The sequence below is a fragment of the Pinus tabuliformis genome, chromosome 7 (genome assembly GCF_031772625.1).
Source record: "Pinus tabuliformis cultivar Carrire ecotype Pingquan chromosome 7, CPIR1, whole genome shotgun sequence".
NCBI classification, from domain to species: domain Eukaryota; kingdom Viridiplantae; phylum Streptophyta; class Pinopsida; order Pinales; family Pinaceae; genus Pinus; species Pinus tabuliformis.
The window spans coordinates 1,826,808,389-1,826,823,400 of NC_142293.1; the positions used below are offsets into that span (position 1 = coordinate 1,826,808,389).

A 15,012-nucleotide genomic window follows, 5' to 3' on the forward strand; every position below is an offset into this window, starting at 1 on the left:
TTTTTCTGACTTGTGTCCACTGTTCTCCCTTTTCCTTTTCAGATTCTTCATCGGTTTTCTTCTTACAGTTTCAAGCGAAGTGACCATAGCCGTGACAGAGCCGAGATTTGAAAGGAAGCTGTTAATAGTCTAGTTCCTGAATATGAGACCAGCCAGCTATGTTTAGCTTGATCGCCTCTGGTAGTCCTATCTCCAGGTCTACTTCAACACATTTTCTGGCACACGAGTATTAATCTCTCCTTTCAGCCCTGTCTATGTATTTACCTAATTTATTCCCAATTGTTTCCATTGATTCCGAGTTCCAACAGTGACGGGGTAGATGGGGAAGCCTTACCCAGACTGGCACAGTAAAGGGGGTGTTTTGAGCGGGATCAAAGTCCAAAGTCCACTTATTTAGGTAAATCCCTTGGGGGCCCATGAAATAAAGATCGTTTCTAAAGATGAGGTCTTGATCTTCTACCAATTCAAAAACAAAGACATAATAACCTCTACCTACTAGATGATTTTGAATACCTTTGGAGACAAGAGGCCTCCAGTTTCACTGGACCCATCCTTCAATAGCTTTCAGAGAGGGCCAAAGACCCGTAAATTGGCCGATGAGTCCTCTTTCTGCTAGATTCAACGCAGTCCTGCACGGTTGGTCTGTTGGCAATTCTACAGTGGGGATGGAGTCTAGTTTCTTGACGAACTTCTATTGATTCGTATTCAGTTTCCTTTTTCCACTAGAGGCTACCAGTCTTTTAAAGGCTTCGATCTCAGGGGGGAGTGGAGGGGGACCTTCCTCGGCTTCCATGATGTCTGTAATAAGAAAAATAAGAGATAGGGCAGGTCGCTTAGAGGAGTTTAGCAGGCAAGGAGGCCTCAACAGCAGGAGGCTGTCGGGGGCGTGCTGCAGGGGCAACGACGGGAAATGCTCACCAATGGTTCAAATGCCTGTTCGCTCCAGGGCCACGCAAAAAGTTGAGAAAATTTTCAAAATATTATAAAATTAACTAGATATTAATCACAATTATTAAATTAAATTAATTATATATGAATTAATCAAAATTATAAAAATTAAAATTAATTTACAATTATAAATGAATTAAATTAGAAATGGAGTTGTTCTAATAACAATACAAAATATATTTGGAAGGCATATTAGAAAAAATTTCACTAGATGGAACATCTGCGGTTAAGTTTTCATGAAGGGTTTGGATGAGGTTTCAGGGTATTGCTTAACATTGCAGTTTTACCCCTTGACCTGGTTCAATTAATCCCTGCCAACATCTAGCCGCACACATGATCATCTACGGTTCTCAACTTACTGTATCTACTGTCAACCTATCGGGGGTATAAGGGTTTACTTGTTGTTTGCTTTTTCTTTGGTTTTTACCTTTCTGTTTACTACCTCTGCTCGCCTGTTACTCCTGTCATTATCTCAGGCCGTCCATTACCGTTTTGGGACCTCTGTTGCCAGCAATTTTGAGGCTTCCTCCATTTCTAGGTGCAGCTATCAACATGGATGACCTCGATGCTATTGATTATTCGGAAGATCCATTGGAAGCGGTCTCCATATGGCAGTCCACATACTCGGCATCTATAGGTATGTATAGCTCTGGCTTCTCTGGCAATTTTGAGACATTTTCTTATGCGGAACCATCACAGCCTCACGCAGTTGTTCTTTTGGATGAGCTACCCACTTGGCCGTCACTCTCTACACCTCCGTCTTCCCCGGTTACCCTCGGTTTCATCTCAGCCTGTATAAACCCTAACCCTGGTTTGGACCTTCCCGTTTCTGGCATGCCGTCCCGACAGGTTGACCCTCAAGTTGCTTCAGTAGGTATCGAACCCTCGACTGTCGGCCATTTTCACTTAGGTACCTCCACTCCTCTCTCAGGCAGTTTCACCTCCGTTCAGCCGCTCACTGGATCCATACCTTCCACCACTGGGAACCCTAACCTTACCTTGACAAACACTAACCCTACACCCGTTTCCTTGGGCCCTAATTTGGAAAGGGTTTCGGTACAGTCTCATCATTCGGGGTCCAAGGAGAAATATAAGTGCCACAAGTCCAACGCGGACGACATTATTCTCAGGTTGGAAGAAGACATTTAGTGAGGAGAAACTATGGACTTCGCAAACAGGGTTCTGGTGGGGAGCATCAGAGGGGGGAGTTACATGACCGCTCGACTGAAGAACTAGGCAACTGAGGTTTGGGGACACCATCTGATGGACATCCCTTTTGTTCAAACTTTTGTGAGGGGATGGTTTGCACTGAGATTTTCTTGAGTTGACCATACCAATTGGGTTTTGTCTTCCTATTGGCATTTTGAACACGCCCTAGTTCTTTTGAAACGATGGACGCCGCTATTCAACCCGGAGACTGAGAAAATTGGCATAGGACCGGTATGGATTCGACTTCTGGGTCTACCTATGCAATATTGGTCTGAGGATATTTTCATGCGGATCGGTAAATCTATTAGCACCTATATGGAATATGAGAAATCCTACTAGATCACTGGAATGATGGCATATGCCAGAATTCTCATCAATCTGGATACTAGGGGAGGCCTTCAGGAGCATATCACTATACAATGGAGGAATACATCTCGTAAACAGATGATTGACTATGAGGGCATACCATATCGATGTAGGAGATGCCACAAGGTTGGTCATTTATTTAAAGATTGCCCTCTCAACTACAAGAACAAGAGTACATCACAAGACATGGAAGCAGAATTGCCTAGAGACATTCCTAGTTAGCCTGAAAAGGAAGAAAATTTGGAGAAGAACAATATGAATACAGAAGACACTCAAGGGGCTACTATTGATTCGGGCATTGACAAGGGGACCGAAGCTACAAATCCTCCATCCCCTCTTCCATCGATGAGCACCAGTCCGGCCAAAGAGGACATCACTCCACCGGGTATGTCATCTACATCTTGCTCTCTCTTTACTCCTTCATCTGGTATTACCGCCGCTATTGCTTCCCTATTAATATTATTACATCCTATCCCCACATATCTCCATCTTTCTCCTCCTACACTTCCTCTTCGGAGCAATTGTCACTAGGTACCCCGGGACGGGCTCTCTCCACCCCCCTACATTGCTCCCTTCCCCTACCGCCCCCTATCATTGCCCCCTGTCATCCATCTCTTACATCATCCACCCTCCCCTCACTACCCCTCCCCTCCCCGGCTGTATCTCCTAGATACTCCCTACGATCCAGATCAAGGGATAGAGGTTGTGATGTGTTTGGATTGGATCTGGATGTTTCCCCTGCCTCGCATAAGCCTTCCAGGGGGCACCCATCTCACCTCACTAGAGCCAGGCATACAACGGGAGAAGAGGTTTCCCTTGGGCGACAAAAAACTATTGATAGGGCCCTTAGAGCAAGGAATGGCCCTCTCCCACACCCTCCATGAAGATCCTTTCTTACAATTGTAGAGGGATTGCTAGCCCTCCTAAAAAACTAGCACTCAGGAGGCTCCTTACTTTGGCTCTAGTGGATATCATTTTCTTACAAGAAACCCTTTGTTCAGCCGAAGCCCTTATTACCCTTCTAAATTCTTGGATGCCGAATTGGTCTTTTCATGCCCTAGATGCGACTGGGAGATCAGGGGGCATTGCTATTGGTTTCTGTAACAAATCTGTTGACCTCAGAAATATTTGGGGAGGAAGGGGATATATTGGTGCGGATATATATACCTCCTCATTGGAATCTGAATTCCGTATTATGAATGTATATGGACCTTGTTTGGATCGGGCAAATTTCTGGAGAAGATTATTAGCCTCAGACTTTCTGCAGGCTGACAACATCATTCTTGGTGGAGACTTAAATTTCTCTTTGGGATTTAGTGAATCTTGGGGACATCTCGCACAAGTAGATGGTTTAACTTATATGATCTCCACCTTGCTGGAGGATCATCAGTGGGTAGACATCCCATCTGCCAAGATACAACATACATGGACAAATAATCGAAGTGGAGAACATAGTTTGGCAAGAAGGCTAGATCAATACCTCATAAAAGAAGCATTATTAAATACCCATCCTCGCATCAGGCAATGGGTTGGGACAGGAGGTATATCTGATCATCGCCCTATATATATGGAGCTAGAAGACATCAATCAGAGAACAAAAGGCCCATTTAAATCCAATGCCTCTTGGCTCAAGGACCCATCATACATACAACTGGTTACTGAATTTTGCAGTCCCATCCTATCCAGGAAAGCAAGGACTACTCTAAAGGGTTTATCTGCAAACTGAAAGCATTGAAACTGATTTCTAGAACTTGGGCACATCAGAAGTGAAAGAATGACGAAAACACACTGCAAGAAGTAGAGCTGGTCATTGCCACACATGAAGACTCCTCGGAAGGCACTTTATTATCACAAGAACATAAAGAACACTACTCTTCCCTCATCAAGAAGAGGAAAAAAATACTGAAGGATAGAGAGGAGAGCTAGAGACTCAGAAGTAGGGCAATCTGGCTCATTGAAGGAGATGATAATACTAAGTTCTACCACAAATTTTCCAATGGAAGGAGAGCAATAAACACCATTTGGGAGCTTCAAAATGAGCAGGGACAATCAGTCATGACACAGAGGGATCTGGCTAGTCTAGCCACTGCACACTTTAAAAGCATATACAAGGCCCCAAGGGCTGCTAATATTATGGAAATCATGCGAACAACAGAACACTTTCCAAGATTCATGGAACAGGAGGATGTTGAGGACCTTATGAAGGAAGTGTTGAAGGAAGAACTTGAGGCTACTATCAAATGGTTCAAGAAAGACAAGAGCCCCGGCCCGGATGGATGGTCAATTGAATTCTATATTGCTTTCTTTGAAATCCTAGGGATGACCTGCTTAAAGTTGTGGAGGATTGCAGAAGGTGAGGTAGAATATCCTCAGCCATCAAATCCACCTTTATAGCCCTTATCCCAAAATCCGACCATCCTACCTCCTTCAATGACTTCAGACCCATATCCCTCTACAACTGCCTTTATAAGATCACTACCAAGATCATCGCAAATCGCCTGAAGCCAATTCTATCTAACCATATTTCCTCTGAACAATTTGCTTTCCTGCAACACATATAGATACATGAAGCCATTTCCATGGCCTAGGTGTTACATGGAAAAGTGTCTATTTAGAACTGCTCTATCCCACTAAGGTGTGACAGCTGCCTTAGAAACAAACAGAGAAAAGCTACTTTTGTTTTTCCTTTATGAATTATAGATAGAGAGGAACAGAAAGACCAACCTCTGTCTTGCGCTAGTCTCTTGATTTAATCCATCTCTTCTTTGATAGTCCTCAGCTACCTGCTCCCTTGCACGCCCAGCTTCACAAAGTACCTGTAAGATCACAGAAGCATAGCACTATACAAAGACATGGATCTATAATCATAAACAATCTAGGATCAGATGTAAATTGACCATACAAATGTAACAAGCATCAATGACACAAAAGCATGGAGGAAAACTCAAATATCTTTTATTGATAAACAAGAAAAGAGCCAAGAGGAGTTACAACCAATTGTTCTGACCCAGCATCAACCTCCCAGCAAAGAAGCCCCTCTTCACCTCAAACAAAGCTTAGCTCACCCAACAATCTGATGTTTGTCTCAAGAAACCAACAGCAATTCCTTACAATATGCAAAATTCCAGCCTCTGGATCTCTGGGATGAGGGATCCATATATAGATATCTGTAAGGGGGATGAGTCAGCTTGTGATTTGATTAGTGTCTTCTCTATGATAGTTCTTGCTTCCACTTGGAGACTGATGGCCTCTTACTCATCCTTGGTCGAATTCAGTGAGGCAAGTGTCACAGGAGAAGATTCTGGAAGCTTCCATTGCCTCTCCACCTCGCGGAATGACACTGACATTTGTCATTTCTCACCCATCACACCCCACAGAAGGGACTTTTGAAATGCAACACATCCTCACAGTGTATTTGGGTGAGATGCAACGCACTTAGCCAGTGGAGCAGCTGCAATGATCCTATTTTGACCAATTCTGAGCAATTTCTCATGGAGAACTTCTGGGAGAAGCTGTAATCTGTTGACCTTGTTCCTTTAGGGGTTAGAACAACATTTTTAGGGACTTAGGAGCCCTTGGTTTATGGACATTTCATGCTTGGGGTTTTAGGGCCCAAAAATGTCTATAACAGCTGCCCCCTAAAGTATGAGGCCGTTAACCTTTTCGTGTCGGGTGAAATGCTTTATTATGAGGATCCGAAGTTCTTTCAATGCTGGGAGGAGACCTGTAATAAGATACAATACAATACATTACTTTCATACTATTTTCATGATCTAGCTGAGGCGGGCATTCCCATGCTCAGCTTTATAAATTCATTTTCATGTACATAGGACAGACAATCGTCTGAGTGTAGACTGATGATTCTGATAGAGCCATCATCCTTTTGAGTGGATGATTATCTGTGTAGCAATGATGTACATTTAATGTCTTTCTTTCCCTGAATATATATCGTAGCCCGGATGGATGAAACTAGATCTGGGGTCTTCAATCTCGTCCGATCTTCACTCGAAGTACAAGTCGATCCATGTGAGAAATGTTCTGAAGTCGAACATGGAAAGACATCGCTTGATTACCAGTCAATGATGTAAACTGTTAACAAGCGCGAGAGGAATCACCGATAATGATAATGACCCTCAAGGTACTGCAGTACAATTCACGTGGTGTGAATAAAGGACTTGGCATTGAACACCATGCAAAATCTTTCGGTCGAAGGTCATTGATGTAAACCTGTCGCCGGAAGTGAGAAACTTGCCATTGAGGCATGCAAGCTTCAAAGTACTGAATGGGGTGTTCCTAGATCAACTTATTGGATAATGAGCTGATGTCGACAAGAAGTGATCAGTCACAGGAGGGCCTTAATGAATCCCACATCAATGACATGGAATAGAGCAAATGATTTTAATGGAGGTGAAAATGATCTGGTGATATAAGGTTTAGGGTGGCGGTCATGAAAGAATGGAGTATAATGTACAGTAGTGGGTGAGATACAGGTGAATTCTCTGAATGACTTCTCTTGAACATATTGGCGACACTGATGTGATGGATTGGTAGCATTAACCCGAAATGTGGATGGTATGGCGTGACCATGGTGATGTGATCGGTGAATGAAACAACCCAACCCGACTCGGACACAGAGTGGAAGTGTCATGTTCAAGAGCGACTTGCTACCAACAAAGTTTTTTTTAAGTTTTCTTCCCAATTTTTCCCCAGTCATTGCTGACTAGTACCTCTTTATTTTTGTCAAGCTTGAGGAGGATAACATATGCTTGTTCTATAATTTTCCCTTCGGGCAAACCCATCGCTATGTTTTAACGAGCCTAGCAATAGTGAAACTCGTTCTCGTCTATAGGCAAGTTTGTCGCTATTAATCTTTTTAACGAGTTTAACGACAAAGATAACTCGGTCCTTTTCAATTTTAGAGAGTCTGAAAAGGAACGTAAAGGTAACTCCAAAATTCCTTTTTCGTCATCTAATCCCTTAAGTCTGAAAAAGTATAAAACAATACAGAAGGGATGAATTTTCGATACTTTTAACGAGCCGAACAAAACAAGCGCTCGATCTTTTTGTGTAATAATCCCTCAGGTCCAAAAAGATCAAAATCTAGAGGAGGGATAGCACTTCCTATCCCTTTAACGAGCTGGAGAGGCCAATGGCTCGACAATCTTTTCATATTTTACGAGTCAGTTGAAAAGAGCTTAAAGGAGACTCGTCTTTTGAGGAACGAGTGATAAAACGGGTAGCAGCTGATTCCAGGTAAGGTTTGGAATTTTCCAATCACGGTAGTGTCACAAGGATGGCTAGTGAAATCACTCTTCGTAGCTATTCCTCAAAATGGGTAAACAATCAAATGGAGGTGAATGATCGGCCAATGAAAAAGTGGAGGTGACGGTGCAAACACGACCAAGGCTTTAACGGCTGAAGTACTACATTCACGATGGTTATTTACCAGGGAATAGTTCATTTTTTAACGAGCTTAAACGTGGGTGGAAACATTTTCTCATGTCTTTTGTTTATTTTTTAACGAGCTTGAACTATGTGCTAAAACTGCTCGGTTGATCCAGTCGTGTGATAAGAATGTCTCATATAAAACGGAAACTTTTAGAGTTTTTCCCCACATCCTTTCTTTATGCAAGTTAGGAGATGACCAATCCTACAAGTTTAAAGGGTTAGAGGTCCTATAAATTTAAAAAATAAATAGTCGCTCTTTGCTTGCATGCCAAAAGGTTTGCATGCCCCCAGGTATAAAACAAAGTTTCAAGGTCACCTTCTATTCGAGCTGACAAAACATTTGTTTTATCAGGAAAGGTATACCTCTTTCAGGTTACCCAAAGATTGTTCTATTCACAGCGCAAACAAAGCACTTCTTTGGCGATGTCTACCGAAATAGACAAAGGTGAGTGAAGGAGGTTACCCCACTCACATAACTTTGACAAGAGAATCTTGTTCTAGAATAACCCCCTCTTCTAATCACGGACGGGAGTACAGACTAGTCATATTTTCTCGCGAAAACCTACCCTATAACCGAAGTTTCCCTGCCGAAGCAGACCAGGGTGCATGCCCCCTGGGTTTCAGTCATGTCCTCCTGAATCACTCGTGCTCATCGGGTGGACGGACTGGAGATTTAGACATTTCTTACGTGAAAAGACCATTTAGGGATGGTATATGACTATTTGCTATGCGTGATCCGGGAAATGAAAGCTGGTCTATGAGCTTGACCACTCTTCCTTTGTGCGGAAAACACATCACTCTAAAGAGTGATGAGACAATGGCTCTCATGCAATAAATATAGTCTCGTCCAAGGAGTAGATTTTAATCCAGGGGTCCTTGAACTACCATTACGTTCATGTGAACGGTTTTCCCTCTCAATGTTATGGGCACATTGGGAAGGATTCCTAACGGTCGACTGGTTCCTTTATCAAAACCTGTTAGATTTCTCATCTCAGGTAAAAGCGATGGCGAACCAAGCACTTTCCAAGCAGTTGAGGAAAGGATACTCATAGAAGCCCCCTCATCTATGATGGTACCAACCATAACCATTCTATATATTTGAACAATGATTCGGAATGGTACACTAGCTGGTAAATGGGGTCTGCCTAGTTGATTCCAGTCGAAGGAGACAACTAGGTTGCTTGGAGGTGGGACCGAATAGACGGCCGGGTATGACTCTGACGAACTTCCTTCCTATGGTAAAGGAACGGGTAAATTGCCCCCATGTTCGTTGGAGTCTGTGCTTATGAAAAGAATTTGGATGGTGTCATCGTTGTTCTCTTCAATGACTGTATCATCTGAAGATGGAACCTCTGAAGGCAAGACCGAGTCAACTGCCGCCTCGACCTTTTGACTTTCGTCTGGTATGGGTTCAAATGGTTCATCTTCAACGATAGATGCTTCGGCTGACCACCTGAGCGGGCCAGCCGGATTTTCAACTAGTGACGGACTCGGCAAGAGTTTTTTATATCCAGGAGGAAGTCGTAATGGTGAAACCGGACGATCGTCCAAAACTCTTTTAGCTTTGTCTAAGAAGGGACAACGGTGGACGGCATGATCACCTTCGCACAGTTTACAAGGAAATCTATATTTCCCTTTTTGTCCTGGGGCTTCACTTTCACTAGTTGACAGTGTGTTTTCAACATGATCATCAGAGGTTGACGACACCAGGTTGTGCAAATGAGGAGACCAGTCCCTTAAGATCCGAGGGATGCAAGGACAATCTCTGTGATAGTGGTCTCCTTTGCAAATGACACATGGCGATTTAGGCCTGGTCGGTGCAGTGTGTGGATTTTCACTAGACGACACTTGTTTTCCCCCAGTCGCTTTTGGCTCCTTCTTCTTCTTCTCTTTCTTCTTCTTTTCCTTCTTCTCCTTAGGTACTTGACTTTTGGCTTTACTAGCCCCATCAAGCGAAGAGGAAGGAGGAGAGGAAGAATTAGAGGAAGTAGAAGGTTGGTGGGTAACTCTGGACTCATCTAGTTGCTGATTCGATTGTTCAGGAATTGTGGTGTTCTGGACTAATTAGCTCCCCAGCGGAGTCGCCATTTTGTTACAGGGAAAAGTGTCTATTTAGAACTGCTCTATCCCACTAAGGTGTGACAGATGCCTTAGAAACAAACAGAGAAAAGCTACTTTTGTTTTTCCTTTATGAAATATAGATAGAGAGGAACAAAAAGACCAACCTCTGTCTTGCGCTAGTCTCTTGATTTAATCCCTCTCTTCTTTGATAGTCCTCAGCTACCTGCTCCCTTGCACGCCCAACTTCACAAAGTACCTGCAAGATCACAGAAGCATAGCACTATACAAAGACATGGATCTATAATCATAAAAAATCTAGGATCAGATGTAAATTGACCATACAAATGTAACAAGCATCAATGACACAAAAGCATGGAGGAAAACTCAAATAGCTTTTATTGATAAACAAGAAAAGAGCCAAGAGGAGTTACAACTAGTTGTTTTGACCCAGCATCAACCTCTCAGCAAAGAAGCCCCTCTTCACCTCAAACAAAGCTTAGCTCACCCAACAATCTGATGTTTGTCTCAAGAAACCAACAGCAATTCCTTACAATATGCAAAATTCCAGCCTCTGGATCTCTGGGATGAGGGATCCATATATAGATATCTGTAAGGGGGATGAGTCAGCTTGTGATTTGATTAGTGTCCTCTCTCTAATAGTTCTTGCTTCCACTTGGAGACTGATGGCCTCTTACTCATCCTTGGTCGAATTTAGTGAGGCAAGTGTCACAGGAGAAGATTCTGGAAGCTTCCATTGCCTCTGCACCTCGCGGAATGACACTGCCATTTGTCATTTCTCGCCCATCGCACCCCACAGAAGGGACTTTTGAAATGCAACGCACCCTCACAGTGTATTTGGGTGAGATGCAACGCACTTAGCCAGTGGAGCAGCTGCAATGATCTTGTTTTGACCAATTCTGAGCAATTTCTCATGGAGAACTTCTGGGAGAAGCTATAATCTGTTGACCTTGTTCCTTTAGGGGTTAGAACAACACTTTTAGGGACTTAGGAGCCCTTGGTTTATGGAAATTTCATGCTTGGGGTTGTAGGGCCCAAAAATGTCTATAACACTAGGAACTCCTCCATTCGGTACAAATGAGGAAACTGAAAGGAATGATACTGAAAATGGACCTATCTAAGGCTTTTGATAGAACAAATTGGCTCTATATCAGACTGTTACTGACTCATCTTGGTTTTCCTTATTCATTTATCAAATGGATAATGTGATGCATAATGGATGTTTCTTATAGTGTTCTTTTAAATGGGGAGGCCACACCTTTTTCTTATCGGAGAGAGGACTCAGGCAGGGATGCCCACTCTCCCTACTACTTTTCCTGCTAATCATGGAAGGACTAAGCAAAGCTATCATATCAGCACAGAGCAGGGGTCATATGGCTGGAATCAAGATCACAGAGAACTATATTCTTACCCACCTCTTATTCGTTGATGACGTTCTCATATTTTTAAATGGTAGTACTGGGGATACTACGGTCCTACATAATATTTTCAATATTTTTTAGTAGGCAACGGGGATGATTATTAATGACAGCAAGTCTACACTTACAGCCTTTGGATGCACTCAGCACGAGATCATGTTTAATACACAACATTTCCCCTTCACATTATGGAAGTTGGAGGATAGATTGAAATATCTGGGTTTCAGGCTCAAACCATATGGATACAAGATCGCAGACTGGACTTGGATTATTGCTAAAGTGGAGAAATGACTTAATTTCTGGTATCACAGATATCTCTCTCATGTGGGAAGACTAGTTCTCATTAAGGCTGTGATAGAAGCTACACTTGTGTTTTAGATGACTCTCGCATGGATCCTCTCATCCGGGAAGGTATAACATGCAGAATCAAGGAAGGAAATGCAGTCTGCATAGGCACGGAGCCATGGATTGGCTGTGGTAATGCGCACAGACTGCCAGCGGAGTTGATATGACAGCTTCATAATAGGGACATCACTCATATCAGACATATAACAGACAACATCAACTCTACCATACTTCAACAGGACTGTAAATTAGCTCAAGAGTTGGATATTCCTAATCAATGGCAGCAGGAATGGTATGACTATACAGAAGCCCTTACTCAGGCAGATATCTGGTTAATTGAAGGACTTGATGAGATTATCTGGGTGTTTGAAAAGCATGGTACATACTCTCCAAAGGATGGATATCTAAGGCTGATGGAACCTTTCAAACCCCAACAAATCAATCCTACTTGGAAAGCACTCTGGAAACTCAAAGCTTCTCCACGAGCTTGTCTACTTATGTGGAATATATTGTTTGACAAGATTCCTACTGGCCTCAATTTGATGAAGAGAACTTTCCATGGTCCATTCTAGTGTCATCTCTACCGTAATGATGAGGAGAGTACTGAACATCTCTTCCTAAATTGCCCCATCATCAAGGATCAATGGAACTTCATCATTGCTCACTATCCTTTCTTAAAAAACTGGCAAGGCAGGAACATCATGGATGCCTGGAGTCTATGGTGTGAAAACCACAATGGCAAAGCCAAAAATATGCCTTTACTAATGTGCTGGTCATTGTGGATTGCTAGAAATAAATCTATTTTTAACTTAAAGATCCCACACTGGCTTGCTATCATGATCAGAACCATTGCGGACTTTGATCTCCTACCCGAGGAAGATTCCAATTCCCCTCCCCGAATTATCAAGCCTGAAGACATAGACAAGACTATTCCATGGGCATACTTTGATGGATCCACTCTGGAGGCGAGTTGTGGTGGAGGAGCCATACTATACCTGAATGAATCTCATTGCATTAAAATTCAAATGAGATTAGGGAGGGGAACAAACAATTATGCTGAATTATGCACTGCAAAACACCTCATTCACTTTGCATTAGAAAAGCATTGCAGACATCTACAACTCTTTGGGGATTCCAAAATTGTTTGCAATTGGTTAAATAGAGCATCACATTGTCGTGCATATTCATTGAGGCACATTTTGGATGAGGCACACAAATTGATTTCTACTTTTGACTCATTCACCTGTCATCACATTTACAGGGAGCACAACTCGGGGGCAGATTTCCTATCGAAAGAGGTAACACTTAGACAGAGCGATGAATGGTTGATTCAGGAAGAGATCGATGGGACTTTCTACCAACATTATCATAGACCTTTTGTGGAACTCCAAGAACATGGGCTATAGGCCCTTTATTTTTGCATAAATACTTGTATATATTATGCTATTTATATTTTCTGCACTTGAACAACTGTATAAGACATATGGTACCAATTTTGATATTTTAATTTCTCTCTCTGAGAAGAGACAGAAACAAATTTTGATACAGTTTCTCTATATAGAGAACAGGCACAGGAATCAGATGGTTTGATATCAAGGCTCCCTGCATGGAGAATACATATCTCGATTGTTTATTTTTCTGTTGAACTTGATAGGCAACTTGCCTCCACATGCATATGCTCTAGCATCTACAAAATGTAATTTCTTGTATATTAATAGAAATTATGAATTTTTTCTAAGGGAAAAAAGAATTAAATTAGAAATTAATTATATTACAAAATATAATAATTGAATTAAAATTAAACTATTTTTTTTGTAAGCTTGGTAGGACTACATCTTCATCATGTGCAATATATCACCCCTATTAGCGCAAGGAATTGAACCAATGACTTCACATCAAGGAGTGCCTTAATAAAGCACCCAATCACCGTTTATCCAAGACCCCATGGACAAAATAAAATTTGTAACAACCCCTAGTTAAAAGTCTATGTAATAAAAGTCAATAAAGGAAAAAATAAGACCACGATAAGGGACACATATTCCAAGATGAATGTTGGGAAAAAAAATCCTAGTGGGTGCTCATTCAGTTTATTATGGCTAAGGAAATTGGCAAAGGCAATGGCTAAGGCATTAAAAATGAAAAAAAGGCACTCTAGCACATTTATTTATAAAATTAAAGGAAAATAGGAGAAAAGGAAGGTGAAAGGTCACAGGTTTCATGTGAGGATGAAATTAAAATAAAATAATGGAAATTGAAGAAAATAGAGACCTCATTGATAAAAAGGATTCTGAGGATCAGTTGGGAGGTCTTTTTTTGGGGAGTCCAGTTTCAGAGATCTTTCATTATTCTCTCTCTTTCTCTCTCTCACTCTTGGACACTTAGAGTTTTCTTGTATCACTCTAGCTTTGGATCAAGGAAAGGAAAAGCAAGCAAAGGAAGCACAAGGAAAGGAAGGAAAACAAATATCAAGCAAGGAAGGGTAGGATCAAGCAACTTCAACATGAATACTTGTAGGTAACATATTGCATGTTTGATTTCCTAGCTGGTTTGGACATGCATGGATTTGCATGTTGGTATATGGTTCTCTTACTATCGATGGCATGGTTTTCTCGGGTTATGACAGTGGTTTTCAACCTTGCCTTGCCATTCTTTGGATAACCATGGTGTTATGGGATTGTTTCTTGGTTTTGAGCTGTGGAATTGCCGAATGGTTTCAGAATTTGGGGTAGAGGTGGTCTCATGAAAAACCCAAAGGCCTAAGAATCCCTTGACTAGTTTTGGTAGGATACATGGTAAAGCCTGAGGGTGGAGTCTCGGTTTAGGACATAGTGATCTGGTGTGGATTAAAATAAAGCCTGAGAGACTGGTGTCTCAGTTTAGGGCCTAGTGATCGAGTGTGTATTGTGGTAAATCCTGAGAGACAAGGAGACAGAAAATTCCTCAAGGATAGTGATGGGCCCAGAGGAATTCCTAGAACGGTTTGGTTTTGTGATCTCGGTGCTAGTTTTTGTGAGATCATAGTTTGGTGAGGGTGGAGGTGGTTTAACCTCTGGATTCCCTTGGTTGTTTTTAGAATAGTTTATCCATGAGATCCCACATTCATGCTTGGAATATGGCACGAGGGTGACTGGCTGAAAGAAATATTTGGTTAAGCCATGTCTAGGTTGGGTGGTACATGGAACTCCTGAACCTAGTCATC

The 15,012-nt window shown here is 42.1% G+C and overlaps 1 pseudogene; it reads left to right on the forward strand.

Moving 5' to 3' along the window:
* Positions 1–1,500: 1,500 nt before the first annotated feature.
* The window catches only part of LOC149255696 (putative beta-D-xylosidase 6), a 128,063-nt pseudogene continuing 114,551 nt past the window's right edge, over positions 1,501–15,012 (forward strand).